Genomic DNA, 26,177 nt, shown 5'->3' with positions numbered 1-26,177 from the left:
CAATCAAAAGTTCTTATAATGAAAAATAGAGATGTGACCCAAAAGCATTAATAATCTGTTCATCTACTATAAGTCATTGCCATAAAAGCAAGATGATGTAGCAATATGGCCTGCTTTTATTTTTATTTTTATGCTGTGGATGGAGGGAGTAGTAGTTCAAAGAACTATTATTTTCACTTTAACTTGATAAACAAGAAACATTCTTATCCTAAAATGCTAGTTACGGGAGAATGGCAAAACTGACAGTGCCATTTCGTGCTGTGAAATATCTTCATTGGGATTTTCATTGGAGATGTTACTCATATGTAGTTTTAAATTTTTTAATATAGGGGATGCATGCAATAATGCTGAAAGTGGAGGGCCAGGGTATACTCCTGGTACAAGCTGATGTTTGGTTTCAAGACCCAGTACCGTTTCTCAATTGTTTGGTGCTCTGCTCAGTTTGTTTTTGGTTCACCAGGGCAACATCCTGTGGTGCTTGTGGGTATCAAGGATAAGATAATGAAATCAGGATTTTGCTTATACTGCAATGCTTGAGTCATTTTCCCAGTTTGTCCAGTCTTGATTCATAGTTTTAGAAATTATTTTCTAATTAATCAGTGCTAGATACAGAAGGGTACAAGGTATAGATGCCAGGCAGAGGGTGTTAATGCCCATGGCAATGATAGCAGAAGGAAAACTAAAGGTATAGATCTTTAAATGAAAGAAGAATGTAGTTTTTTTTTCTTTTTGGGTCACACCCAACAATGCACAGGGATTAGTCCTGGCTCATGCACTCAGGAATTACTCCTGGCGGTGCTCGGGGGACCATGTGGGATGCTGGAAATCAAACCTGGGTTGGCCACTTGCAAGGCAAACACCCTACCCACTGTGCTATTGCTCCAGCCCCATAGTCCAGTCTTTAAGAATGGTTAGAACCATTAAGTGAATAAAATACTGTAGAAAAAGAGGGTTGCTACTGACTTCTCATAATATTCTCTACCAAGTTATGATAGAGTTGTTATTCAGTTATTCAATGAGAGAAACAATCAGGGGTCAGATATGAGGAATAAATTTTGTTTGCTAAATATTTTTTTAAGGGGTGGGATTTGGGTTGCACACATTCCTGGCTTTGAACCCTGATATTACTCCTGGTGAGGCTCAGGGAACTGTATATGGCACGGTGGCAGGGACATGGATCAGCGGGGTGCAAAACAAGCTCTGAACCAATTTGTACTATTGCTCTGGCCATTTTTTTAATCTTTTTTTGCAGATTGGACTGGAAATTTCAAACCTACCAGTGCACCTCTCCTAAAATGGCACGCAGGAAATCAGCCTTTAATTTTTCTTCTTAAGTGAACATACTCAACCTTTTGTCATTCGCTAGAGCTATTTGGCCATTGTAAGTTTGGCAGTGTTTTCATTTTAAAATTCTTTAGTTAAACCATAATGTCATTGGTTTCTTCCTTAAAATAGATGCCTCTTATATTTACATATTCCTCTCTATTCCCTTTTTCTCTGCAGTATATTAGAATTCGAAACCTGAAACTCTTTTCTTCAGGTCATAACCTAGATTAAAGAAGCACCCTAGGAATACTGAAGGTTAATAACTGCCCCCCAGGGCCCTGTAATCCCATCAATGGCCAAGACCCAGAGACTATAAAACCCAGCTCCCAAAAGAAAACAGCGCCAAGTCTCTGGCTCCCGCTTCTGGCTGTCCTCGCCAGGGTCCCTTGGAGCGGTGCAGGTTGAGTTCCCCTCCCTGCCTCGAGCAGATCCCCGGCAGCTGAAGACCTCCAGAACCAGTCATAACCAAGCTGAGACTCCTCTCCACATGCATGAAGGTACCGACAGAGGAACAAAGGCATGCGGGTCCTGGGGCTGAGATCTCCAAGCCTGCTCAGATCGGGGCTGAGCATCCTCCACCCAGATCCTTCATCTTCCGGTAGGCAGGGGTCACAACCATCAATGGCCAAGACCCAGAGACTATAAAACGCAGCTCCCCAAAGTGAATGCGGGGGTGCAACATCTTATTATCTCATTCTTACTTTGGACAACATGGCAGGCTACCAAATGTAACTTGCCCACACGACAGAGTCTGGCAAACTCTCTGTGGTGTACCTAATATGCCAAATACCAGTAACAATGATGGGTCACATTCTCCTAACCCTGAAAGAGCCTTGAATATGGCATTTTTTAAAATCTCAGGGCTAGGGTGAAGGAGACGTTACTGGTGCCTGCTCGCGGCAATCGACAAACAACAGGATGATGGTGAATAGAAGATATTATATCAGAACTAAACCAGAAGGGGAAAATGTAAACTTATATTGCATTTGGAAGAATAAGGAAATGTGAAATTTTAAGAAAAGCTGAAATTTTTGATTGTTGATAGTATTAGATTTTTTAAAGGAAAATAAATTTCAGGATCACAGCAAAGGAAAATATTAATAGACAAAAGAGTAAATTCAAACCCTTTCATAAATAAATTGACAGAATAGGTCAGTATCATTAAAATTATTTTAAATTTCTCATCATACTTGAAGTAATATTCCCTTTGGCCATCTGCTTTGTCAAATTCCCTTTTATTTCTCTCTTGGTCAGAGACAAGATACAATATTCAAATGTTGTTTGATATAATTGTAGATTCAAATAAGGATGTCAGAAATACAAATGGCTAATTTGCAATTCACTATAAAACATTTTTTTCCAGCATGACAAACTGCATACATTTCATAAATAATTTTTGTAACTCCAGTGTCATAGCTCCTGGGGAGGACCCTATTGAGAAAATATGAAACTATTTTGCTACTTAAAAATCTTCGGACCAGGAATTGAACCAGGGCTCCTATATATTTAACATGGTGTAAATATATAGTTTAAGATGGCCTCTATTATGTTTACAATCTCATTGTAGGTGTATCTAATGGCAATGTTTTGTAATTCATGGCAGCTTGATCTGTCTGTTTCAATCGCATCTCTTGGACCCAGCTGATGTAGTATCAGTTTTTACCCATGTTTTTGTGATCTCAAATGACACAGTCTCTCACTTCTCAGGCTTATGTTAAATCTTAGTAGCCAACTTTTCATAGCAGCTGGAATTCAATAGAATATAAGAAGAAGCTAACAGATATGTTAATATTTAGGTACAGAACAGTCACAGAATCATTTCCTGTATCCAATGGGTGAAAGCAGGTGATAGAGCAAGTCCAAATTCGAAAGAAAGGAACCAGTATTCAACTCTTAAAGGAATAAGTAGCTATAATGTATAGAGATGAGAGTCACTGTTGACAGCCAGTTAGCCAACAATATACCACAACGTTTTAGTTAGTTGTTTATTTTTGCAAGCTATAATGTCCCAAAGGTGGAAAGGGGCGAGAGAGAGAAAGAGAGAGAGACACAGAGACACAGAGAGACACAGAGAGACACAGAGACAGAGACAGAGAGACAGAGAGATGGAGACAGTGACACAGAGATAGAGAGAGAAAGAGAAATAGAGAGAGATAGAAGGAAAACGTCTGCCATAAAGAGGGAAACGGGGGACAGTGGTGGTGGGAAATGTGGACTGGTGAGGGATGGGTGTTGGAACGCTGCATTACTGAAACTGACCATGGTCAACTTTGTAACTCTTTATCTCACAGTGACTCAATAAAAAATAGAGGGAATTAAAAAGGAGTTAAAATGAGAATATAGTATTGAAAATTATATTTCTTTCAAGCCACTTCTTTGTACTTGTATAAAGAGATCAACAAAGTAGAACTTGCACATATCAACAACAAAAAGTTTTGTGTTTGACACTTTATATAGAAGAGACATGAATTATGTCTAGACCTCTCAATCAAGTAATAATTTAAGAGAAATGTACCATTGGAAAATGCTTAGATTTGCAAAGGAGACAAACAGATTAAATAAGAGCTAAAACCACTGAATGAGAAAAATCTGGTGATACTGTACAAAATAAGTATTTAGATCATGAGGAGAATATCTTCTTATTGAGGAGAGTAACATTATTTCAAAAGCACAATGCTGCCCGATATTTAATTTACATTAAAATGAGATATTTTTAGTACTTGAGTTTCTAGCTTTGATGTGGAAGTAAAGATATACATCCACCTCTGGTGAAAGAATTAAATTTTTCCAGTTATAAAAATAAAACTGAAAATTATCTACATATATATATATTTAAAGAATTAAATCACTACAGATGGCAGAGTGATTCAATTAAACCTGAAATTGTAACACCATTTTATGCAGTTTGCAAGGGCAGATACAAATTAAAATTGGCTTTATTATCCTCATTGAAAGTAAGAAAAAAAATCCTCTTCTCCCTTTGCTTAGAGCATTTACTTCATAAAACTTGTAAATTCATATTCAATCTCTGAAAATTATGCAAATCACTTAAAAATCTAAATATGCTTCTTCCTAGCTCTGATACAGAAATGTGTTTCTTAAGGACCATCTCTTTGAAATTCAGTGATCAAGGAACATAACATTTTAGTTTCTGTGAGAGATTGGAGTCTAACTTTGGTGGTAATAAAATGATCTTTCCACAAAAAGTTTAGTTTCCTTGAGTAAAGCCAATTAAATACTACAGATAGTCCTTATTATCAGGTAGATTTAGCATCAGTGTACAAATGATGTTACCCAGCTCTTTTATATGAAGATGGTTATTTTGAGAATATACATATAATGGGTCTTATCTACTTGGTTTTATAAATGGGTAAGAATTTTTTTTTCCCTTGTAGTCTTTGAGTAGATTTCTTGTGATGTAAAAAAAAAAAATTCTGGCTTAATGCTTATTCAATAAGAAGCTGCTTTTTCCTAGTGGATAGGTTATCTAGATTGAAAAAGATGTTGATTTAATTACATTGTAAGATATAGTACATGAATATCAGATATTGATTTAAAGAGAAAACTACTAGATTATTTCAAATTACTTTATATTAATGAGAAATGTGATACACTCACATGTGTGGCAACTAAAATAATAGAGATAAAGATTTAGAAAACTGCAGCGTGACCTTAGTAAATATTGGAAATTCAGTTTGAACTCCTGCATTGCTGCAACGTGTGCAGTAATTTTATGAAGGTTCATTTTTCTCATTGTAATGTGATGATAAATTGGACTGGTGTCTTTCTGTCAATATCTACTATTGTATGTTTTATTTATTATTCTCTTTGCATAGGTCATTTTTAAAATGAGGTTTTTAGACATAAAATTTGAACTTCTGGATAAGGGTAATGAAGAAGAGAAAGGAGAAGGAGAGGAAGAAGAGAAAGAATGACAGTCTTATATGGGCTCATGACTACAAGTACTTGGAAGCTGAGAGTGAGTGATGCTTTGTTATGGACACATATTCTATTCCCTTGTTATGTACTAGTTTGCTCATCACTCATATTTCGTATATAGGTTTTTATAAAATCTAGGTTAAGTAACAAACCATTCAGTAATCATGTATGAATAGAGAAATAAATGAAAAAGTAAAAATACTATTTTAGTAGAAAAGTACAGGTCCATATGTGTGTGTGTGTGTGTGTGTGTGTGTGTGTGTGTGTGTGTGTAAAAAAAATGAAGGGTTTCTAACTTGTGCTACAATTAGGGGTGACTTCACTTTATGCTGACAGGTAAAGGTAAAAGGTAAAGGCCCTCCCGTTGATCGTCGATTTGCTCGAGCGGGCGCAGTAACGTCTCCATTGGAGACTTTGTTGTTACTGTGTCTGGCATATCGAATACGTCACGGGGAGCTTGCCAGGCTCTGCCCTGCGGGCGAGATACTCTCGGTAGCTTGCCGGGCTCTCCAAGAGGGGCGGAGGAACCGAACTCGGGTAGGCCATGTTGGCCGCTTGTAAGGCAAACGCCCTGCCCGCTGACAGGTAGGTATTGGAAATGTAATCAAAACATGTTTTTACCACCTATACCATAACTAATCAAAGTGGTTTCAACATAAATAAACAACAAATATAAAGAAATTAAAACGGCTAATAACTGACCCAAAATGCTACTAGAAGTGAATTATAGAAAGTCACCAAAGTTATCTGGTTAAGTATACTTCATTAATTATTTGCCAAATTTTAATTTTGGTTATATTATTCTGAAGTCTTATTTTGAAACATCTATCCCTTTAAGTATCATATTCAATAATTCATTAATGAATGTATGAAACAGAATTGTTCCCTTTCTTTTGATTCAAACATTCTAAATGTATCTAGTTACTATCTGTCAAATAATAACAATATTCAGATGTGTTATTTCATATTCAATATCCAAATGAACATTATTTTTATATATCATATAGTACCAGTATTTTATGCACCATATAGTGCCAAGTCTGTTGAATTACACATTGTAGTTTGAATAACATCTATATTATGTATAATATAGTAACAATAAACAAAAATTTTTCTCAAAATTAGAAAATCAACATTTTTGAATTTTTAGAAAAAGAATATCTTTTCCGTCTAAAATACCTTTGGAGAATATCATAACTAATTTGCAAGCAATTTACAGCTAACTTTTTCCCCAATGGATTATAAGTCAGACTAAGAAGTATAAGCTACTTAATTTTTTTTGTTTATAAATTTATTTATTGAATCACCGTGAGAGAAGTTACAAAGCTTTCGAATTTAAGTCTCAGTCATACAATGATGAAACACCTGTTCCTTCACGGGTGCCCATTTTCCACCACCAAAAATCCCAGTGTACCCCCCATCCCACAACCCCCCCCTACCTGTGGGGCAGATGATTTCCATATTACTCTCTATCTACTTTGATTACATTCAATATTTCGACACCAGACCCACCATTATTTTTTGGGATTTTACCCCAACACTCAGATCTGCTGAAAAGGCAACCATAGACAATTTGTTTTCTATTGCTGGTTATGAACCACATATGATGTCGTGCAGCCACAGTAGTGGCTGTGCAATTTTGAAATTCCAAAATTTTAGCAATTAAATCTGGAGGGATTTCTACCAAAACCTGCTGGGTTCTGATATTTGTTCCTGAGTCTCCTTGATCAGGAGCCACAGACGCCAATTGTGGGCAGTGATTCGGGGTCTCGTTGGGGTGGGAAGGAAAGGGCCAGCTCCACCCCCATCCCATGAGACCCTGCATGTCTCATTACTGCGGGCCCAAACCTGACTGTCCAATGGCCACTGAAGGATGGCTGCCACCAAGCCGCCGGGGAGAGCAGGTGGAGGGACAGCACCCTTCCCCCATGCGGGGTGGCCAGGCGCCGTTATTCTATTGTGGGACCGGATGCATTTCTGCCAAATGCCGCTGGGTTCTGAGATTTGTTTCTTAGTCCCTGGGATCATGGTTGGTAAGCAATTTGATGAGGAACCAGAGAGGCCTTGCCTCCAATTATATAGCTGAGCCAGAGGTGTTTTGTGGGTGTGTCTCCCACATGCCTAACTTTTGGCTATTTACTTTCTTGGTAAACTTGGCTCCAAGTTGTTGGGGTCTGGCCAAAGGCACAACAGCAATTTTAGGGTATCTAGAAATCTGAAGGCACCATCAGGCTGCTGATGCACTTACCTCACAGGTACTGATTGACCTGCTGGAGACACCATACCCCAGTAAGCTACTTAACTTTTTAAAAATTCATTTTTCAAAAAAATAGACATTGTTAATGATAGGAAGTGCCACAAATGTCAATATCAGATAAAATTAACATCTAAAAATAAATAAAAGAAAATAGCATAATTTAGAGTCATTTTTAAATGGAGATATGTACAAGAGTATTAATTGTTTATATGCTAAATATCCTGTCTAGGCAAATTGTGGTGGAAGTAAAGATAATTATACTTGAAATTTGCTCTACCTACACACTTAACATTCAGATCCCAGATATAATGATCTCAGCAATTCTCTTGCTAAATCCATTATCCTCACTTTAAAAGTAGTCACTGCATGACTACTTGAAATCTAAAATGTCTGCTTAACATTGCTCTGTTAGCATTATCCGAGCAATATTCCCAGAACCATTCAATGGGTTGAAGTAGGCAGGTCCATGAAGGAGGCGAGGTAGCAATGAGTCATCAGAAGTTGCACTGCAGCACTATAGCACTGTCTTCCGTTGTTCATCGATTTGCTCGAGCGGGCACCAGTAATGTCTCCACTGTGAGACTTGTTACTGTTTTTGGCACATCGAATACTCCACAGAGAGCTTGTCAGGCTCTGCCATTATCAGAAGCACTAAGACTTAAATAAGTTATTCTGTCACTAGTCCCTTAGTAGCAAAAAGCATTATAGTTACATTCATTTTGTTGATACAGGAACTTAAGCCTATTTAAAGATTAACTGGTGCCCACACAGGCTCAGAGAAGGTGGACTGGTGGATTGACCTCCCTGCCGCCCTGCACACAAAGAAGCTGCTGCTGAGGGAGGAAGGATCATAACAAAGGGTTGGAAAAGGACATAAAGATGTACCAGCAAAAGTCCAAGCTCACTCTTCTTCTTGACAACATCACAGTAACAGACTCATCAACAGAGCAGTTTGGGAGAAAACCTGTAAAACTTACTCTGCAAAGGTGCTTCTCCTTCCTAGGGGAGATGTAGCCGACATCTCTACTTGAGGTGTGCACTCTTAGCATTTAGTTCTGGAGAAGCCCTTGTTCTCTCTTTAATGCATTTCTCTCTCTCTTTCTCTCTCTCCTTCCTCCACCTCCACTCTCTAAACTCTAAATATTATATATGTATTCATACATATGTATATATATATATAAAATACTTTTTTATTTTTTGCTCCACTACTTGTCTCCTCCTGACATTTACATCTGCTGGGGAAGGTGACAGACCGAGAAAGCCTGAATAAAAGTTTGGGACTGACTTTCCTGGAAAGAGTAATTCCTTGCTTTAGCCTAGGTTCCATGACTCCTGCTAATAGGATGGCAGGGATGACTTCCCAACTGGTAGAACAAGTGAAGCCCAGGTGTGATTTGACAACTGCCTCCAGGTGCAGGGAGACCTGAGCGCATCTTTCCTGCGCTTAGAGTAGACTTTCATTAGTTCTTGATTTCCCCATGCACAGCACCAAGTGACTGAGGTGGGTAGAGAGGGAAGCAGTAGGCGAACCTCTCTCCTCCCCACTTCACAATAGCAACATGCATCAAAGTGAAAGGGAAGAAACCAGAAGGTAGTATACCAGCTTGGAACCTATATCTTGTTACTCAGTCTCATTTGATTAAAACTAAGATACAGTTTTAAATGATTTTCCCTGTCGACAATATTATAACCATTGTGTATTAGCTTATTTGTATTTAAGAAATCTAGGTGGTCAGAAATTCAAAAAATGCAACTGAACATTAACAGAATTACTGTCAAGATTCTACCAGTAACATGGACGTGCCTAAAATTTTTCTTTAAAAACTATTTTTATTGAGGTACTGAATATGCAATAATTTTAATTGTACTTTTCATGCATGTGTCTTTCCAATGCCAACACAAAACCAAGATCCTGCTTAGGAAACACCTAAAATCTTGCTAATTGCAGTGTCAGTCATAACTAACAAATTTAAATGATAAATTAATTTATGTGAATGACTAGCAACAGGATATTTAAAATGCATTCAAGTTTATAAGATTGGAAATGTCTTAGTCTCATTGATTTATTCCTACTTTGATGTGAAAATCACCACATATAGAGAATATGAAAATCGTAGAGAAAGATATATATCCTGTAGATAGCTACTTCATTGCAAATTTAATGATATCTTGGGCTCAGGGTTTTATATCTTGCTGAAATTGAGTTCAAAGCCTGTGGCAATCGTTTTAGCAACATGCAACTCTTTACCACATACTGAGAACAAGTTTTAGAATTTTCAGGCTCATAGCTAAGAATACGGGAACATTTTGATTAGCTATTTCTACAGGCAATAAAATGGATATGTAATAATCACTTAGTAGCATTCTGATTTATTTTTATGCTTAAATTTTAATTTACTTTCAGAACTGTGACATATGACCTAAAATTTTCTGTAGTGATAACTGACAAATGCTAATAGTCCAACTTCACTGCTTTTGAGATTAATATTAACAACTGGAGACAAGGTCATGACTTCTTTTATAGAAGGAATGCATATATAAACCTGTATTTACTTGAATTGAGAAAGCATGTAGGAAACTAAAGAAACCAACAAAAAATTAAATCTAGAGACTTTTGTATTTCAAAAACAATTAGTACTAATAGACTTCCTTCAGGCAAACTATTTCCAAATTTCATGGAATTTTTACTGAAAACTCTCCTTCTTTTGGAACCTCAGGCCATTTGGAGTGGTATACTTAATTGGTCTCATTCGCTTTAAATTGTTGCTTCACAATGGTATTATTGTGATGGTTCCAGATTTTCTTAGAACTATTATTTCAGGCTTCACAGATTTTAAGAACTATAATGTTTTAGCAGAGCAATACTTTTCTAAGTTCCAAAATCATTGGGTAGCATTGGTTTTCAAAAATTTCACAGCTTCATAAGAGTAGTTCATTTTTACAGAGGAATAAACTCATTAGCAGTCAAGTATAAGGAACTGGAAATAACTTTCTCTGAAACACATCAGAAAAAGTTAAAAGGTCATAGAACTTATTACATTAAAATAATTGACATTTGAATTATTTTCCAGTTCTGCAAGTTAGATAAAAAGCAGCCTAAATTTTCCAAATAAATGAATACAACAAAAAGTACTAATATCTCTCTTTCAGTTTTATCAGGAAAAGATGCCTTGATCTAGAAAAGATACAGTATCACTAATTGTCATGACTATTTGAACAAAATGTTGGTCTTATTCTTTAGAAATAACAAAAGAAAGAGCCAAATATTCAAAAAGGATTGATGAATAACATGTTTCTTAGAACGAGGAAATCCTTAGAGTTCACACTAATTAATAACCAGTTTGACACTTAAAGGAATGCCTAGTGTTCAATGCATGTTCCCACCATCACTATCTCCATCATCATTGTCATCCTCACAATCATTGACACAATCTTCATTATTGTCATCATTAAAAAGAGAAGACAAGAAAGACAGACACAGGTTCTTAGTTCAAAGACCACTTCAAGTTTCTTCTTTTTTATTTTCTTTTTCACGTAGGAGTATGCATTTTATGTTTCTCCTTCTTTAAAGAAGAAAAAGTAATTGAGGTTAGAAAGTCTTCCTAGATTCGAACTGTTTCTGCAACTTGTTGATGACATAAATTTAGAAATGCCATTTAAATGTGGTGGCTCTATCTCTGTTCAGTAAAAGGAGGTCTGCCTTATTAGTTTTAACCAACATGAAAGTGGTGTATAAAATTATACTGATATATAAAATTCAGTAACCTTAATAATTATAACCAGTCATAATTATGGTTATGACTGAAGCGTTCTTGCTTATTGGGTCATAGATATTTTCTCAGTCTGGGGACTTGTATATAAACAAATTCATAATAAGAAGAAAAATATTATTTTTAAAAAATAATTTAAACAAATGATTTACCTGAGTTCGATTCCTCTGCCCCTCTCAAAGAGCTTGGCAAGCTACCAAGAGTATCTCACCCGCACAGGAAAGTCTGGCAAGCTACCCGTGATGTATTCAATATGCCAAACACAGTAACAACAAGTCTCACAGTGTTACTGGGCCCACTCGAGCAAATCAATGAACAACGGGAGACAGTGCTATAGTGCTATATTATTTAATTTCTAAAAGTTTGTGTCTCCATTTACCAGTCACAGAATAAAAGGAAAATTCTATCTAATTCGAGAGGGCCTGATAAAATTTTAAAAAATCAAACATGAATATAAACCTTTCCTGATTTAGAGTAGAAACAGTAAATACAAATGACTAACACTATTCAGGAGTAGGGGGAAGAAAGCCATACCCTGTGGTGCTGAGTGCTTACTCTTTTTTAATTTTTTTTTATTTTTTATTTTTATTAGTGAAACACCATGAGGTACAGTTGTAGATTTACAAATTTTTGTGCTTTGGTTTCAATTATACAATGATCAGATACCCACCCCTCCACCAGTGCCCATTTTCCACCACCATGGATAATATCCCTCCCACCCCCATCCCCCCATCCCCCCGTCTCTGTGGCAGGGCAATCCCCTGTGTTCTCTCTCTCCTTTTGGGTGTTGTGGTCTGCAAAAGAGGCATTGAGTGGCAAACATGTTCAGTCCATAGTCTACTTTCGACATGCATCTCCCCTCCTGGGAAGATCCTCCAAACATCCTTTATTTGGTGCTCCCTTCTCTATCTGAACTGCCCTTTCCTCTAGGATACCCGGCTGGCCTCTAAGTTATGGAGTAATTGTCCTGGTGCTGATCTCAGCTATTCTTGGGTATTAATCTCATACTTTGTTACTTTATATCCCCCAGATGAATGCAATCTTTCTATGTCTATCCCTCTCTTTCTGACTCATTTCGCTTAGCATGATACTTTCCATGTTGTACCACTTGTATGTAAATTTCATGACTTCATCTTTTCTAACAGCTACATAGTACTCCATTGTGTAGATGTACCAAAGTTTCTTTAACCAGTCATCTGTTCTTGGGCATTCAGGTTTCTTCCAGTTTCTGGCTATTGTAAAGAGTGTTGCAGTGAACAAACAAGTGCAGATGTCACTTCGATTATACATTTTTACCTCTCTGGGATATATTCCCAGGAGTGGTATTGCTGAGTCAAATGGGAGCTCAATTTATAATTTTTTGAGAAACGTACATACTGTTTTCCAAAAGGGCTGAACTAGTCAGCATACTCTTGACTCTGCGCTCAAAGATTACTCAGACTTGATGAGACTTTGGGGACCATATAGGGTTCCCAGGGTGGAATCTAGTTAGCTGTAAAAGAAAGTGCTTTGCCCACTGTATTACCTCTCTTACTCTTGGATAACATAGACTCTATAACTTTCAAATTTTTTCTTTGATTTCTGTAAATAAAAATTCCCATGTGATTCAAGATCTCTTTGTTTCAAGTTCTCTATGGTTCTAAAAATTAGTTGGAAGTAATCTTTCTCATTTAAAAATATGCTATTCCTGGAGTAGTGGCAGGGGTCAGTACGGCTAAGTGGAAAACCAGTCTTGAAAGTCTGAGGCTTTGAGTTCCATCCTTAAACTACCAAAAAAAATTACCCAAAATTATGTTATTTCAGGATATGACACAAATAATTATTTTAGTGAGAAATAAAAAAGCTGAGTGCTGAAGGGCTGGAGCGATAGCACAGCGGTAGGGCGCTTGCCTTGCACGCAGCCAACATGGCCAACCCGAGTTCAATTCCTCCGCCCCTCTCGGAGAGCCCGGCAAGCTACTGAGAGTATCTCGCCCGCAGGGCAGAGCCTGGCAAGCTCCCCGTGATGTATTCGATATGCCAAACACAGTAACAACAAAGTCTCCAATGGAGACGTTACTGTGCCCACTTGAGCAAATCGATGATCAACGGGAGGGCCTTTACCTTTACCTTTTTTAAGAAAGCTGTGAGTTAGAGAATTTCAGACTTTCCAATTTCAGAATTTCAAATGTAAGAAATTTACCTCTCTTATAGTAATTTTATTAAGTTTTTTGTATATCCACTTTTATAGCTTTAAAAAAATCTAACTCTTCCTTAGCATAGAGAAATGGCTCTTGCAACTAGTTTTTCCCTAGAAGCATTCTTATTTCTCTACTCAGACAAGCTTGGTCATTAGCAGTGCTGCTCCCACATGTTTCCATCGTCTTTATTCCACATCTTTGCAAGACAGAAAAAAAAGGAACTTCTGCAGATTAGCTGTCTATGTTGCTTTCTCTAGTCCCTCATCTGGAGTAGTTATACTACTGCATAACAGACATTGGTCCCTAACCAACGGATTTTATTATATACCATCTGCCTTAGGCTTTTATGTGTTTGGGAAACATCAATTTTAAACTACCTAGGAAACTGGAGCTTTTTTTGTTGAAAAGATTATAATACCATAGTGACTTTAAAAAACATAAAAGTATTTATTTTACTCCTAAGCACAAAGATAGAAGTAAATCCTGAGCACTGCCAGTTGTGGTCCACTGCCTTGGCCCCAAAATATGTCTTTTACTAAGCTAAAAGGAATAAGAAGGATTGGCCCAGCAAAGTATAGGTTTCAAAGAACACTTGGGTGTCTATCTTCTCTTGCCATTCTAAGTGTGTCGATGATGCCGATTCTAGCGACCATCAAGTGACCATCTTACTAAGCATTGTTGAAAAGGAGGAAGAAAATATTGTTCCTTGCATTTGTCAGGCAGATAATTTCCCACAAATTTCTCTTGCAGTTTTCTTTCAATTCACTAGTCAGTGCTTAGTCATTGGTCACTGTAAGGAAGCATGGGAGGAGGAATATCTGGCACCTTTAACCTGTGTCATTTAAGGTAGACTAGAAAATGGTGATGTCATCCTTGATAACTAGTTATTATTATAAAGTTACAACTATGGAAGCGAATCTTTTTTTTCCCCCTTTATTTTATTTTATTTTTTTACAGTTGTAAATATATAATTTTTTGTGCTTTGGTTTCAATTATACAATGATCAGATACCCATCCCTCCACCAGTGCCCATTTTCCACCACCATGGATAATATCCCTCCCACCCCCATCCCCCCATCCCCCCTGTCTCTGTGGCAGGGCAATCCCCTGTGTTCTCTCTCTCCTTTTGGATGTTGTGGTCTGCAAAAGAGGCATTGAGTGGCAAACATGTTCAGTCCATAGTCTACTTTCGACATGCATTTCCCCTCCTGGGAGGATCCTCCAAACATCCTTTATTTGGTGCTCCCTTTTCTATCTGAACTGCCCTTTCCTCTAGGATACCCGGCTGGCCTCTAAGTTATGGAGTAATCATCCTGGTGCTGATCTCAGCTATTCTTGGGTATTAATCTCATACTTTGTTACTTTATATCCCCCAGATGAATGCAATCTTTCTATGTCTATCCCTCTCTTTCTGACTCATTTCGCTTAGCATGATACTTTCCATATTGTACCACTTGTATGTAAATTTCATGACTTCATCTTTTCTAACAGCTACATAGTACTCCATTGTGTAGATGTACCAAAGTTTCTTTAACCAGTCATCTGTTCTTGGGCATTCAGGTTTCTTCCAGTTTCTGGCTATTGTAAAGAGTGCTGCAATGAACAAACAAGTGCAGATGTCACTTCGACTATACATTTTTGCCTTTCTGGGATATATTCCCAGGAGTGGTATTGCTGGGTCAAATGGGAGCTCAATTTCTAATTTTTTGAGAATCGTCCATACTGTTTTCCAGAAGGGCTGAACCAGTGGACATTCCCACCAACAGTGAAGGAGTGTCCCTTTCTCGCCACATCCACGCCAGCATCGGTTGCTTTTGTTCTTTTGAATGTGGGCCAGTCTCTGAGGTGTGAGATGGTATCTCATTGTGGTTTTGATCTGCATCTCCCTGATGATTAATGATGTAGAGCATTTTCTCATGTGCTTTTTTGCCATTCGGATTTCTTCTTTGAGAAAGTTTCTGTTCATTTCATTGCCCCATTTTTGGATGGGGTTGGATGTTTTCTTCTTGTGGAGTTTAACCAGTATTTTGTATATCCTGGATATCAACCCCTTGTCAGATGTGTATTCGGCGAATATCCTTTCCCATTCTGTAGACTGTCTTTGTATTTTGGTCACTGTTTCTTTGGGGGTGCAGAAGTGGAAGCGAATCTTTTGGAAGAAAATTTAAATAGTATAGTAACGTCAAAGTGACTGATATTTGTTGAGGACTATGTGCTGAAGAAGGGGCTGATTTTTACTATCAACTTATTAAACTTTCAAACTACTTAATTAAGGTGATATTACATTGTCATACAATTGGGGACACTGGAGCCAATGAAACAGCGCAGCAGATAGGGAGCCTGCCTTGCAAACACCTACTCCAGGCTCAATTCCCAGCACCACATTTGACTCCCTGAGCACCATCAGGACTGATTTCTGTATTCAGAGCCAGAAGTAAAACCCTGAGAAACATAACTGGGTGTGGCCACAAAATAAAAAACAAAAAATATTTTGATTAAGAGGGACATTAAGTTTGGGAAAGGTAAAAGTTAATTTTCATGTGGGGGCCCAGGCAATAGTATAGAGAGTGGGGCACTTGCCTTGCATGTGGCTGACCCAGGTTCCCTCCCAGGCATTCCATTTGTTCCTCTGAGCACTAACAATAGTGAGTCCTGAGTACAAAGCCAGGAGTAACTCCTGAGCATCACCAGTGTGGCCCCCAAACAAGCCTCCCGCCCAAAATAGTAAAATAAATAAAAATAGTTTATTTTAAAAAAGACAACTTTCCCAGATGTACAGCTCTTTAGGATAGGGGCAGTATCTGAAGGCACCTATTTTGACCCAAGTTTGTATTTCTTATAAATTAAAAAAGTTGATTTCCTGTTATGTTCTATGTAATATGAGGGACTTGAGAACACAGAAGACCATCTTAGAAAGTACAATTTATAGGTTGGTTACAAGAGAAACAAAAAAAAAAGATTTAAAAAAATTTTAACTTAATTAGATGTCAATAGTTTGTATATTTATATGTATATATATGTGTGTATAAATATTGCTGAAGTATATATGATGGATCTACATATGTATATGATGTATACATACTCATTGAATACTAGTCTATATATACTATAAACTATGCTATAAACACTATCAATATTTTGTAAATATACAATTTTTCTTGCCAATCACTGTAGTCCTATTACATTTGTAAGTACTGTCTCCATTTTGGTGTCAAGTGTAAAACTTCTGCCTTGTTCTCTTTTATTCATGTTTTTCTGAGTTTTTTTTTTTATTTTTTTAATTGAGTCACCATGAGATACAGAGTTACAAAGCTGATTGTGGTCAGTTTCAGTCATGCAGTGTTTCAACACCATCACTCCACTAGTTACATTTCCCACCACCATTGTCTCCCAGTTTCCTTCCTACCACCCTTCCCCACACTTATCTCTATGGCAGGCACTTTTCTTCTCTGTCTCTCTGTCTGTCTGTCTCTCTGTCTGTCTGCCTGCCTGTCTGTCTCTGTCTCTGTCTTCCTCCCTTTGGGGCATTGTGGTTTGCAATACAGACACTGAGATTTCATCCTGTTTGTTCCTTTACCAGTTTCAGCAAGCAATTCCTATCCAGAGTGATCATTTCCAACTATCTTTGTCATGGTGATCCCTTCTCTATGCCAATTGGTCTCATATTATGGTTTTCTTTTTTATACCCAACAAATGAGCCCAATTCCTCTTTATCTATCCCTCTCTTTATGACTCATTTCACTCAGCATGATATTTTCCATGTTCATCCATTTATAAGCAAATTTCATAACTTAATTTTTCCTAACAGCTGCATAGTATTTCATTTTGTAGATGTATCACAGTTTCTTTAACCAGTCATTTGTTCTCAGGCGCTTGGGTTGTTTACAGATTCTGGCTATTGTGAATAGTGCTGCAAAGAACACAGGAGTGCAGATGGTGTTTCTGCTGTGTGTTTTTGGGCCCCCAGGGTATATTCCCAGAAGTGGTATTGCTGGGTCAGATAGAAGCTCAATTTTTAGCTTTTTGAGGAATGCCCATATAGTTTTCCTAAATCTGCCTTGTTCTTTATCTTAAAAATATCCCCCAACATTTGTTTTCTAAAAGTTTTATAGGTTAACATTTTATCTTTCAGTATCTGAAACATTTTGGTTTTTTTTTTCACTTAAAGAAAAGTGATGTAAGGAGGAGGGACCCTGCAAAGAGATGCTTAAATTTTTTAAATTGTAGTTTAAGTTACATGGTTTTAAGAGTGTGAAAATTTGTGTTTTCGTATAATACATTTTGAACAAGGTGTGAGGTTTAGCTGAAGATTTTTTATTTTGCTGATGTATGACCAGTTCCTTCTGTCCTTTCGGCTGAAAATACTGTGCACCGCCCTTTATGTTATTTTTATGCTTTTATCTAAAATCAGTTGAGAATATTTGTGTTTGTCTGTTTAGCTATTCTGTTCTATTAATCTATTTTTCTCTATGTAAACCAATCTTTATTACTGTAAGTACTAGTAAGCCCTGATACAGATAATATAATTATTATATTTTATTCTGTGACATTATTGTTCTAGTCATTATGGGGCTTCTGCCTTTTACTAAAAACTTTATGATCAGGTTTTTTTAAAGCCAATACAAACTTGTTTTTAATGGGTCTATGGCTTCATTTACCATATTAACTTTAAAATATTTTGGAGTTCAAATATAAGGTTTTTTTTTCCTATCAGCTCACCTTGTAGGTTCCAATGGAAACAGTCTTCCTGGGGAGGGAAGTGTGCTTTTCCTGTACCCTCAGGCATTGCCAGGGCACTCTACAGGCAACAGCCCCTGGAGGAAGGCTGAGGGAAAGATGTAAATTTTTGGAGAAGCTAAATCAAGTATGAATATAGCATGCACGATCCAAAAGAATGGATATTTATAAATTTTTACATTTTAAAGTAACTTCTCTATTATTCTAAGGTCATTGATTTAAAATAAGATTAATAATGAAAAACCTTGGGTATATAAAAGCATGTGCTTTTCATATTGGTTTATAGATTGTTCACTATGTTAGAAGCTGTACTGTGTGTAGGATCATCAAAATGAAAATCACTTATTACTGTTAGTAAAATTTTAAAAAGCTGGTTAATAGACTTTCAAAACTGTGACTGTTTTTAATAATTGATTTTTGTTTCACATATACTTGAATAGGACATCTTATCACATTAAATAATTTAATGGAAAAAATCTTGGAAATTTAAAAATATAATAAATATTTGAAATGAAACCTTGGTAAAAACTAATATTAAGAGGTACAGACATTAATTCCTATGTTCATGGCAATGTTAGATGCATTAGGAAGAATTTGGAAATGACCCAGTGCCCAATGACAGATGAGTAGATAAAGCAGTTATGGAAGATATACACAGTGGAAAGCAGCTCAGCTATTAGAGAAGATTAAAAATTGACTTTTCTGCCACATCAGTAGAACTAAAGAAATTATTTCAGACTAATTGAAATTAGTCATAAGGAAAAGATGATGATCTCACTCACATATGCAAAGGAACAAAGCAAGTGAGCATAAAAAGTCCAATGAAAACAAACCCTCAGATTCTGACAACAGAACTGAGCTTACCAAGGTTGGACTGGAAGAATGGAAAGGTTATGGTAAACTCTTGTGAAGAGGTATTGGTACTTTGGTGCTAGGTGATGATGACACAGTACTTTTTTTTTTCCCCTTTATTTTATTTTAATTTTTTTTTACAGTTGTAGATTTACAATTTTTTGTGCTTTGGTTTCAATTATACAATGATCAGATACCCATCCCTCCACCAGTGTCCATTTTCCACCACCATGGATAATATCCCTCCCACCACCATCCCCCCATCCCCCCTGTCTCTGTGGCAGGGCAATCCCCTGTGTTCTCTCTCTCCTTTTGGGTGTTGTGGTCTGCAAAAGAGGCATTGAGTGGCAAACATGTTCAGTCCATAGTCTACTTTCGACATGCATCTCCCCTCCTGGGAGGATCCTCCAAACATCCTGTATTTGGTGCTCCCTTCTCTATCTGAACTGCCCTTTCCTCTAGGATACCCGGCTGGCCTCTAAGTTATGGAGTAATCCTCCTGGTGCTGATCTCAGCTATTCTTGGGTATTAATCTCATACTTTGTTACTTTATATCCCCCAGATGAATGCAATCTTTCTATGTCTATCCCTCTCTTTCTGACTCATTTCGCTTAGCATGATACTTTCCATATTGTACCACTTGTATGTAAATTTCATGACTTCATCTTTTCTAACAGCTACATAGTACTCCATTGTGTAGATGTACCAAAGTTTCTTTAACCAGTCATCTGTTCTTGGGCATTCAGGTTTCTTCCAGTTTCTGGCTATTGTAAAGAGTGCTGCAATGAACAAACAAGTGCAGATGTCACTTCGACTATACATTTTTGCCTCTCTGGGATATATTCCCAGGAGTGGTATTGCTGGGTCAAATGGGAGCACAATTTCTAATTTTTTAAGAATCATCGATACTGTTTTCCAGAAGGGCTGAACCAGTGGACATTCCCACCAACAGTGAAGGAGTGTCCCTTTCTCGCCACATCCACGCCAGCATCGGTTGCTTTTGTTCTTTTGAATGTGGGCCAGTCTCTGAGGTGTGAGATGGTATCTCATTGTGGTTTTGATCTGCATCTCCCTGATGATTAATGATGTAGAGCATTTTCTCATGTGCTTTTTTGCCATTCGGATTTCTTCTTTGAGAAAGTTTCTGTTCATTTCATTGCCCCATTTTTGGATGGGGTTGGATGTTTTCTTCTTGTGGAGTTTAACCAGTATTTTGTATATCCTGGATATCAACCCCTTATCAGATGTGTATTCGGCGAATATCCTTTCCCATTCTGTAGACTGTCTTTGTATTTTGGTCACTGTTTCTTTGGAGGTGCAGAAGCTTCTTAGTTTAAGATAGTCCCATTTATCTATCTCTGTTTTCACTTGCTCGGCCAGTGGCGTGGCATCTTTGAAGATACCATTAGCTTCAATGTCATGGAGGGTTTTGCCAACTTTATCTTCAATATACCTTATGGTTTCTGGTCTGATGTTGAGGTCTTTAATCCATTTTGATCTTACTTTTGTACATGGTGTTAGGCAGAGTTCTGAGCCTATTTTTTTGCATGTAGCCGTCCAGTGATGCCAACACAATTTATTGAAGAGGCTTTCCTTACTCCACTTCACATTACTTGCACCTTTATCAAAGATTAGATGAGCATATGATTGAGGGGAGATGTCAGTGTATTCAACCCTGTTCCATTGGTCTGCAGTTCTGCCTTTGTTCCAGTACCATGCTGTTTTAATTATTACTGCTTTGCAGTACAGTTTGAAGTTCGGGAGGTTGATTCCTCCCATTTTCTTTTTCCCAAGAATTGCTTTAGCTTTTCGTGGGGGCTTATTGTTCCATATAAGTTTCAGGAGTGTTTGCTCCATTTCTTTGAAGAATGTCATGGGTATCCTTATAGGGATTGCATTGAATTTATACAATGCTTTCGGTAGTATTGCCATTTTGACAATGTTAAGTCTCCCGACCCATGAGCAGGGGATATCTTTCCATTTCCTCATGTCCTCTTTTATTTCCTGAAGTAGCGTTTTGTAGTTTTCTTTGTACAGGTCCTTTACTTCCTTAGTTAAGCTGATTCCTAGGTACTTGATTTTCTGGGGCACAATTGTGAACGGGATTGTTTTTTTCATGTTGCTTTCTTCTCTCTCACTGTTTGCGTATAGGAAAGCCATGGACTTCTGGGTATTGATTTTATAACCTGCAACTTTACTATACGAGTCCATTGTTTCTAGGAGTTTTTTGGTGGAAGTTATTGGGTTCTCTAAGTAGAGTATCATATCATCTGCGAATAGTGAGAGCTTGATTTCTTCCTTTCCTACCTGAATGCCCTTAATATCTTTTTCCTGCCTAATCGCTATTGCAAGTACTTCCAGTACTATATTGAACAGCAGTGGAGAGAGTGGGCATCCCTGTCTCGTCCCTGATCTTAGAGGGAAGGCTCTCAGTTTTCCCCCATTGAGGATGATGCTTGCTGTAGGCTTGTGGTAGATGGCTTTAATTATGTTGAGGAAGGTCCCCTCTATACCCATTTTGGCTAGGGTTTTCATCATAAAGGGGTGCTGGATCTTATCAAATGCTTTCTCTGCATCTATTGATATGATCATATGCTTTTTATCTTTTCTTTTGTTGATATGGTGGATTATGTTGATTGATTTCCGAATGTTAAACCATCCTTGCATCCCTGGGATGAATCCTACTTGGTCATGGTGTATGATCTTTTTGATGAGTAGTTGGATTCTATTTGCTAGTAGTTTGTTGAGGATCTTTGCATCTGTGTTCATCAGGGATATCGGCCTGTAATTCTCTTTCTTTGTGGTATCTCTGTCTGCTTTTGGTATCAGTGTGATATTTGCTTCTTACAAACTGTTCGGAAGTGTTTTTGATATTTCAATTTCGTGGAAAAGCTTAAAGAGCATTGGGAGTATGTCCTCTTTAAAGATTTGGAAGAATTCACTAGTGAATCCATCCGGGCCAGGACTTTTGTGCTTGGGGAGACTTTTTATTACCATTTCAATTTCCTTGATGGTGATAGGTCTGTTCAGGTATTCCAGGTCTTCTTGGTTCAGCCTTGGGAGTCTGTAGGAGTCTAGGAATTTATCCATTTCCTCGAGGTTTTGATGTTCCGTGGCATAAAGCTCCTCAAAGTACTCCCTGAGGATCCTCTGAATTTCTGTGGTTTCTGTTGTAATGACCCCCTTTTCATTTCTGATTCGGTTTATTAGGGTTTTCTCTCTCCCTTTCTTTGTGAGTTTCGCTAGAGGCTTATCGATCTTGTTAATTTTCTCAAAGAACCAGCTTTTGGTTTCATTGATCTTTCGGATTGTTTTTTGGTTTTCCATCTCGTTAATCTCTGCTCTGAGTTTTATTATTTCCTTTCTCCTGTTCGGGTTGTGCTCCTTTTTTTGGTCCTTCTCCAAGCTCTTAAGCTGTGAGGTTAGGTTACTTATGTGTGCTCGCTCCTCCTTCCTGAGGAATGCTTGTAGAGCTATAAACTTTCCTCTTAACACAGCCTTTGCTGTGTCCCATAAGTTTTGGTAACTCGTGTTCTCATTTTCATTCGTTTCTAGGAATCTTTTGATTTCCTCTTTGATTTCCTGTCTAATCCACTCGTTGTTCAATAGTGCACTGTTTAATTTTCAGGTGTTTGATTTAGTTTTCTGTTTTTGTGTGTGATTTACTTCTAATTTCAGCGCCTTATGGTCTGAGAAGATTGTTGATACAATCTCTACCTTCTTAATTTTATGGAGGCATGTTTTGTGGCTCAGCATGTGGTCTATCTTGGAGAATGTTCCATGAACGCTTGAGAAGAATGTGTATTCAGCTTTTTGTGGATGAAGTGTCCTGTATATATCTACTAAGTCCCGTTCTTCCATTGTTTCCCTCAAATGAAGTATGTCCTTGCTAAGCTTGAGTCTGGTTGATCTATCAAGAGGTGACAAAGCAGTGTTGAAGTCTCCCACTAGTATTGTGTTGCTATTGATGTCTTTTTCCAAATCTATGAGTAGTTGTTTTAAGTACTTTGCTGGTCTCTCATTAGGTGCATATACACTTATTATTGTAAGTTCTTCCTGTTGTACAGATCCTTTGATCAATAAGAAATGGCCTTCACTGTCTCTTATGACCTTTCTCACTCTGAAATCGATGTGGTCAGATATAAGGATGGCTACCCCAGCTTTTTTATGGGAGCTGTTTGCCTGTAGGATTGTTTTCCAGCCTTTGACTCTGAGTCTGTGTTTGCTTTGACTATTGAGATGCGTTTCCTGTAGGCAGCAGAATGTTGGGTTCAATTTTCTAATCCATCCTGCCACTCTATGTCTTTTAATTGGTGCATTTAGCCCATTGACATTGAGAGAGATTATTGTTATGGGATTTTGTCCCATTGTTCTGTTAAAATTTGGTGTATTTGAGGGGCCTTTCTTGCCTTAAAGTAGCCCATTTAGTTGTTCTTGTAACCATGGTTTTGAGTCTATGAAGTTCCTGAGCTGTTGTTTGTCTGTGAAACTGTGTGTTGTTCCTTCTATTATGAATGAGAGTCTTGCTGGGAAAAGTATTTTGGGGGAGGCATTTATTTCATTGAGTTTTTTTACTATGTCCCACCACTGTTTTCGGGCCATGAGGGTTTCATCAGAAAAATCAGCTGTGAATTTTAAGGGTGCTCCTTTGTAAGAGATTTCTTTCTTCGATCTTGCTGCTTTCAGAATTTTGTCTCTGTCTAAGGTTTTGGTCATTTTGATCAGAATGACACAGTACTTTTAAAACATGTAAATGTGTACAGTCTTTTAAACCAATGTTTCCTCAAGAAAAAATGTGAAATAAAATTTAAGTTTAAAGTGACATTTGCATTAAATATAATCAAAAGGCATCTGGTATCTATTTTTAAACCTTTTTTTTAGTCACCTTCTTTGTGTTAAATGTCTTGGAAAGCTCCACATTTCATTTCCTTGTCATTAGCATTCTAGATATAAAAATGTTCTGCTGATTAAAATGCCCTATGTGAAATTTAAAATTTAGAAATGAGCAAACATCATGTTCCTTCTACCACTGGCTATTTCCTGCTGTAACTGATGGGGTGGAGAAAACTATATTTGTTTCCTGTAGTAGATTTCCATGTCTAGTTATTGCTTTTATTGAGAAAAAGCTGCAGTAATGATGACGGCAGATTCTTAACCTTGGTTCCTTGGTCATCATTCTGCTACAAAAATGTGGACAATAAGCCTAAAACATTTCTATAATTTCTAAACCATATTAATACATTGTACAGTGGCAGAATTTACTCGGTGCTCTATTATGGTCCCTCCTATAGTACAGGTTTCAGTTAGGTCATTTAAAATATGTACAGTTTTTAAATTAAAGCTTTTCCTGCCTCAACAAATGGCTGGAGAGTTTCTTCTACAGGCTAGAATAAAAGTGATACAAATAGATCATTTTGGCAGAAATAATATAAAACACGGTCGCCAATCTGCTTAATAACAAAGTAAAGGAGTAATAATGGACTTTTCAGAGGACTGAGAAACAGTTCCCTATATACACTGGTCTCCTATGGCATCATAATTGCGTGCCCGGTCTCACTCAAGCAACCGCATTTGCTAGAAGCAGCCTTATATGCTATTCTTAAGCCATCTGTGTCTAAAGTTTAAGAAATTGCAATTGTGACACATACCTCATGTTTTTACCAATGTAAATGTTGTGTTCAGTGGGAGATAAAGGGAGTGGTTTCATGACTGTAAAATTCTGAAAATCCAACTCAACAGATTCATCTCCTGAATGATAGCATTAGGAACTTGGCGCAACTGCTCTCCAGAAAAACAAGCCTAATGATGAGAAATTGTCCTTAACAAAACTAAATAAGAGTCCATTAAAATCTCTGGAAGTTTTCCTAAGAGCTTATGGCCGATGGGAAACATTAATTCAACAAAGTCCACTAAATCTTGTTAAAAAGAGTGAGTGTTTGTGACATCTCATATATGCCTCCGCTTTTGCCACCAGCTTCAAACGGCTAAAGTTCTGCTTGGGTGGGTACAGTCAAGGTCAGTGTGATTCCATTCTCTAAGTCCCCCAATCAAGGCTTGATGATATTCTTAGGAGAGGCTAGCAGTTATCATTTTTCTCCTCATTTCCATTTTTTTAAAGTTCACATCAGGGGGCCAGAGCGATAGCACAGCGGGTAGGGCATTTGCCTTGCACACGGTCGACCTGGGTTGGATCCCTGGCATCCCATATGGTACCCCAAGCACCGCCAGGAGTAATTCCTGAGTGCAGAGCCAGGAGTAACCCCTGAGCATTACTGGATGTGACCCAAAAAGAAAAAAAATAAAGTTCCCATCAGGTGGGTAATGTGCCAAGTGCATAATAAGTTTGTTTGTTCGTTTGTTTTTAATTGAATCACTGTGAGATATACAGTTACAAAACTGTTCATGTTGGATTTCAGTCATACAACATTACAACACCCATCCCTCCACCAGTGCACATTTCACACTACTGCAAAACAAGTTTTAAGGGAAGCACATGTTGCACAAACATGTGAACACCCAATCATCATGCTTATGAACTGAAAAAGGATCTTCTCTTTTGTTGCTCTAGAGAGATCTCTCAGTAATACAGCATACCCTGTGGGTTCCTTTCTTCTATCTATTCCCTCCACAGAGTCTGGATACTGCAGCCCAGGCAACACAACTTCCCGCTTGTCTTAACACAGAGTGTATGAGTGTATTCCCAAAATGTCTTTTTTATGTGCGGAATATTCAACGATAGCTATTTGACTTCTGAATTCATTTCAGATAGCTTGGCTTGGCATGTAAAACTGTTTTAATGTATTCAAGCCAACTATATCAGTCCAAACAATATGAAAAGTGCTTTGATATTGAAAGAACACATTTTCTCACACGTATTACTTTTCTTAAGGAAAAAAAATAAATGGGAACATTGCAGGGTTCCATAGCAAAGTGTGGTGAATCTGAATGGACATCCTGGTTTACCATACTGTAATTGTAAAGTAAAGGAGAACATTTGCATGAGAAAATTATGATATAGGACTATACTATTAAAAAAAACAAAGTTTCAGAGATGAGTTTTCCCTTTTTTAAAAAAAAAAATTAAGTCAGTGGTCTTGAGGAATAATGCAGCGGGTA

The 26,177-nt window shown here is 37.5% G+C and overlaps 1 non-coding gene and 1 pseudogene across 1 annotated transcript; both read right to left on the bottom strand.

Annotated features, from left to right (window-relative positions):
- Positions 1 to 18,178: 18,178 nt before the first annotated feature.
- On the bottom strand, positions 18,179 to 18,306 carry LOC130021487 (small nucleolar RNA SNORA49). The gene has a single exon (XR_008792184.1). It is a non-coding gene; the product is annotated as a small nucleolar RNA SNORA49 (small nucleolar RNA).
- Positions 18,307 to 25,517: 7,211 nt separating this feature from the next.
- LOC130021492 (uncharacterized) lies at positions 25,518 to 25,609 on the bottom strand (annotated as a pseudogene).
- Positions 25,610 to 26,177: the final 568 nt, after the last annotated feature.

This window comes from Sorex fumeus, unplaced genomic scaffold (assembly GCF_029834395.1).
Source record: "Sorex fumeus unplaced genomic scaffold, SorFum_2.1 ptg000015l, whole genome shotgun sequence".
NCBI lineage: Eukaryota > Metazoa > Chordata > Mammalia > Eulipotyphla > Soricidae > Sorex > Sorex fumeus.
This window is presented reverse-complemented; position numbering and strand designations above follow the sequence as displayed.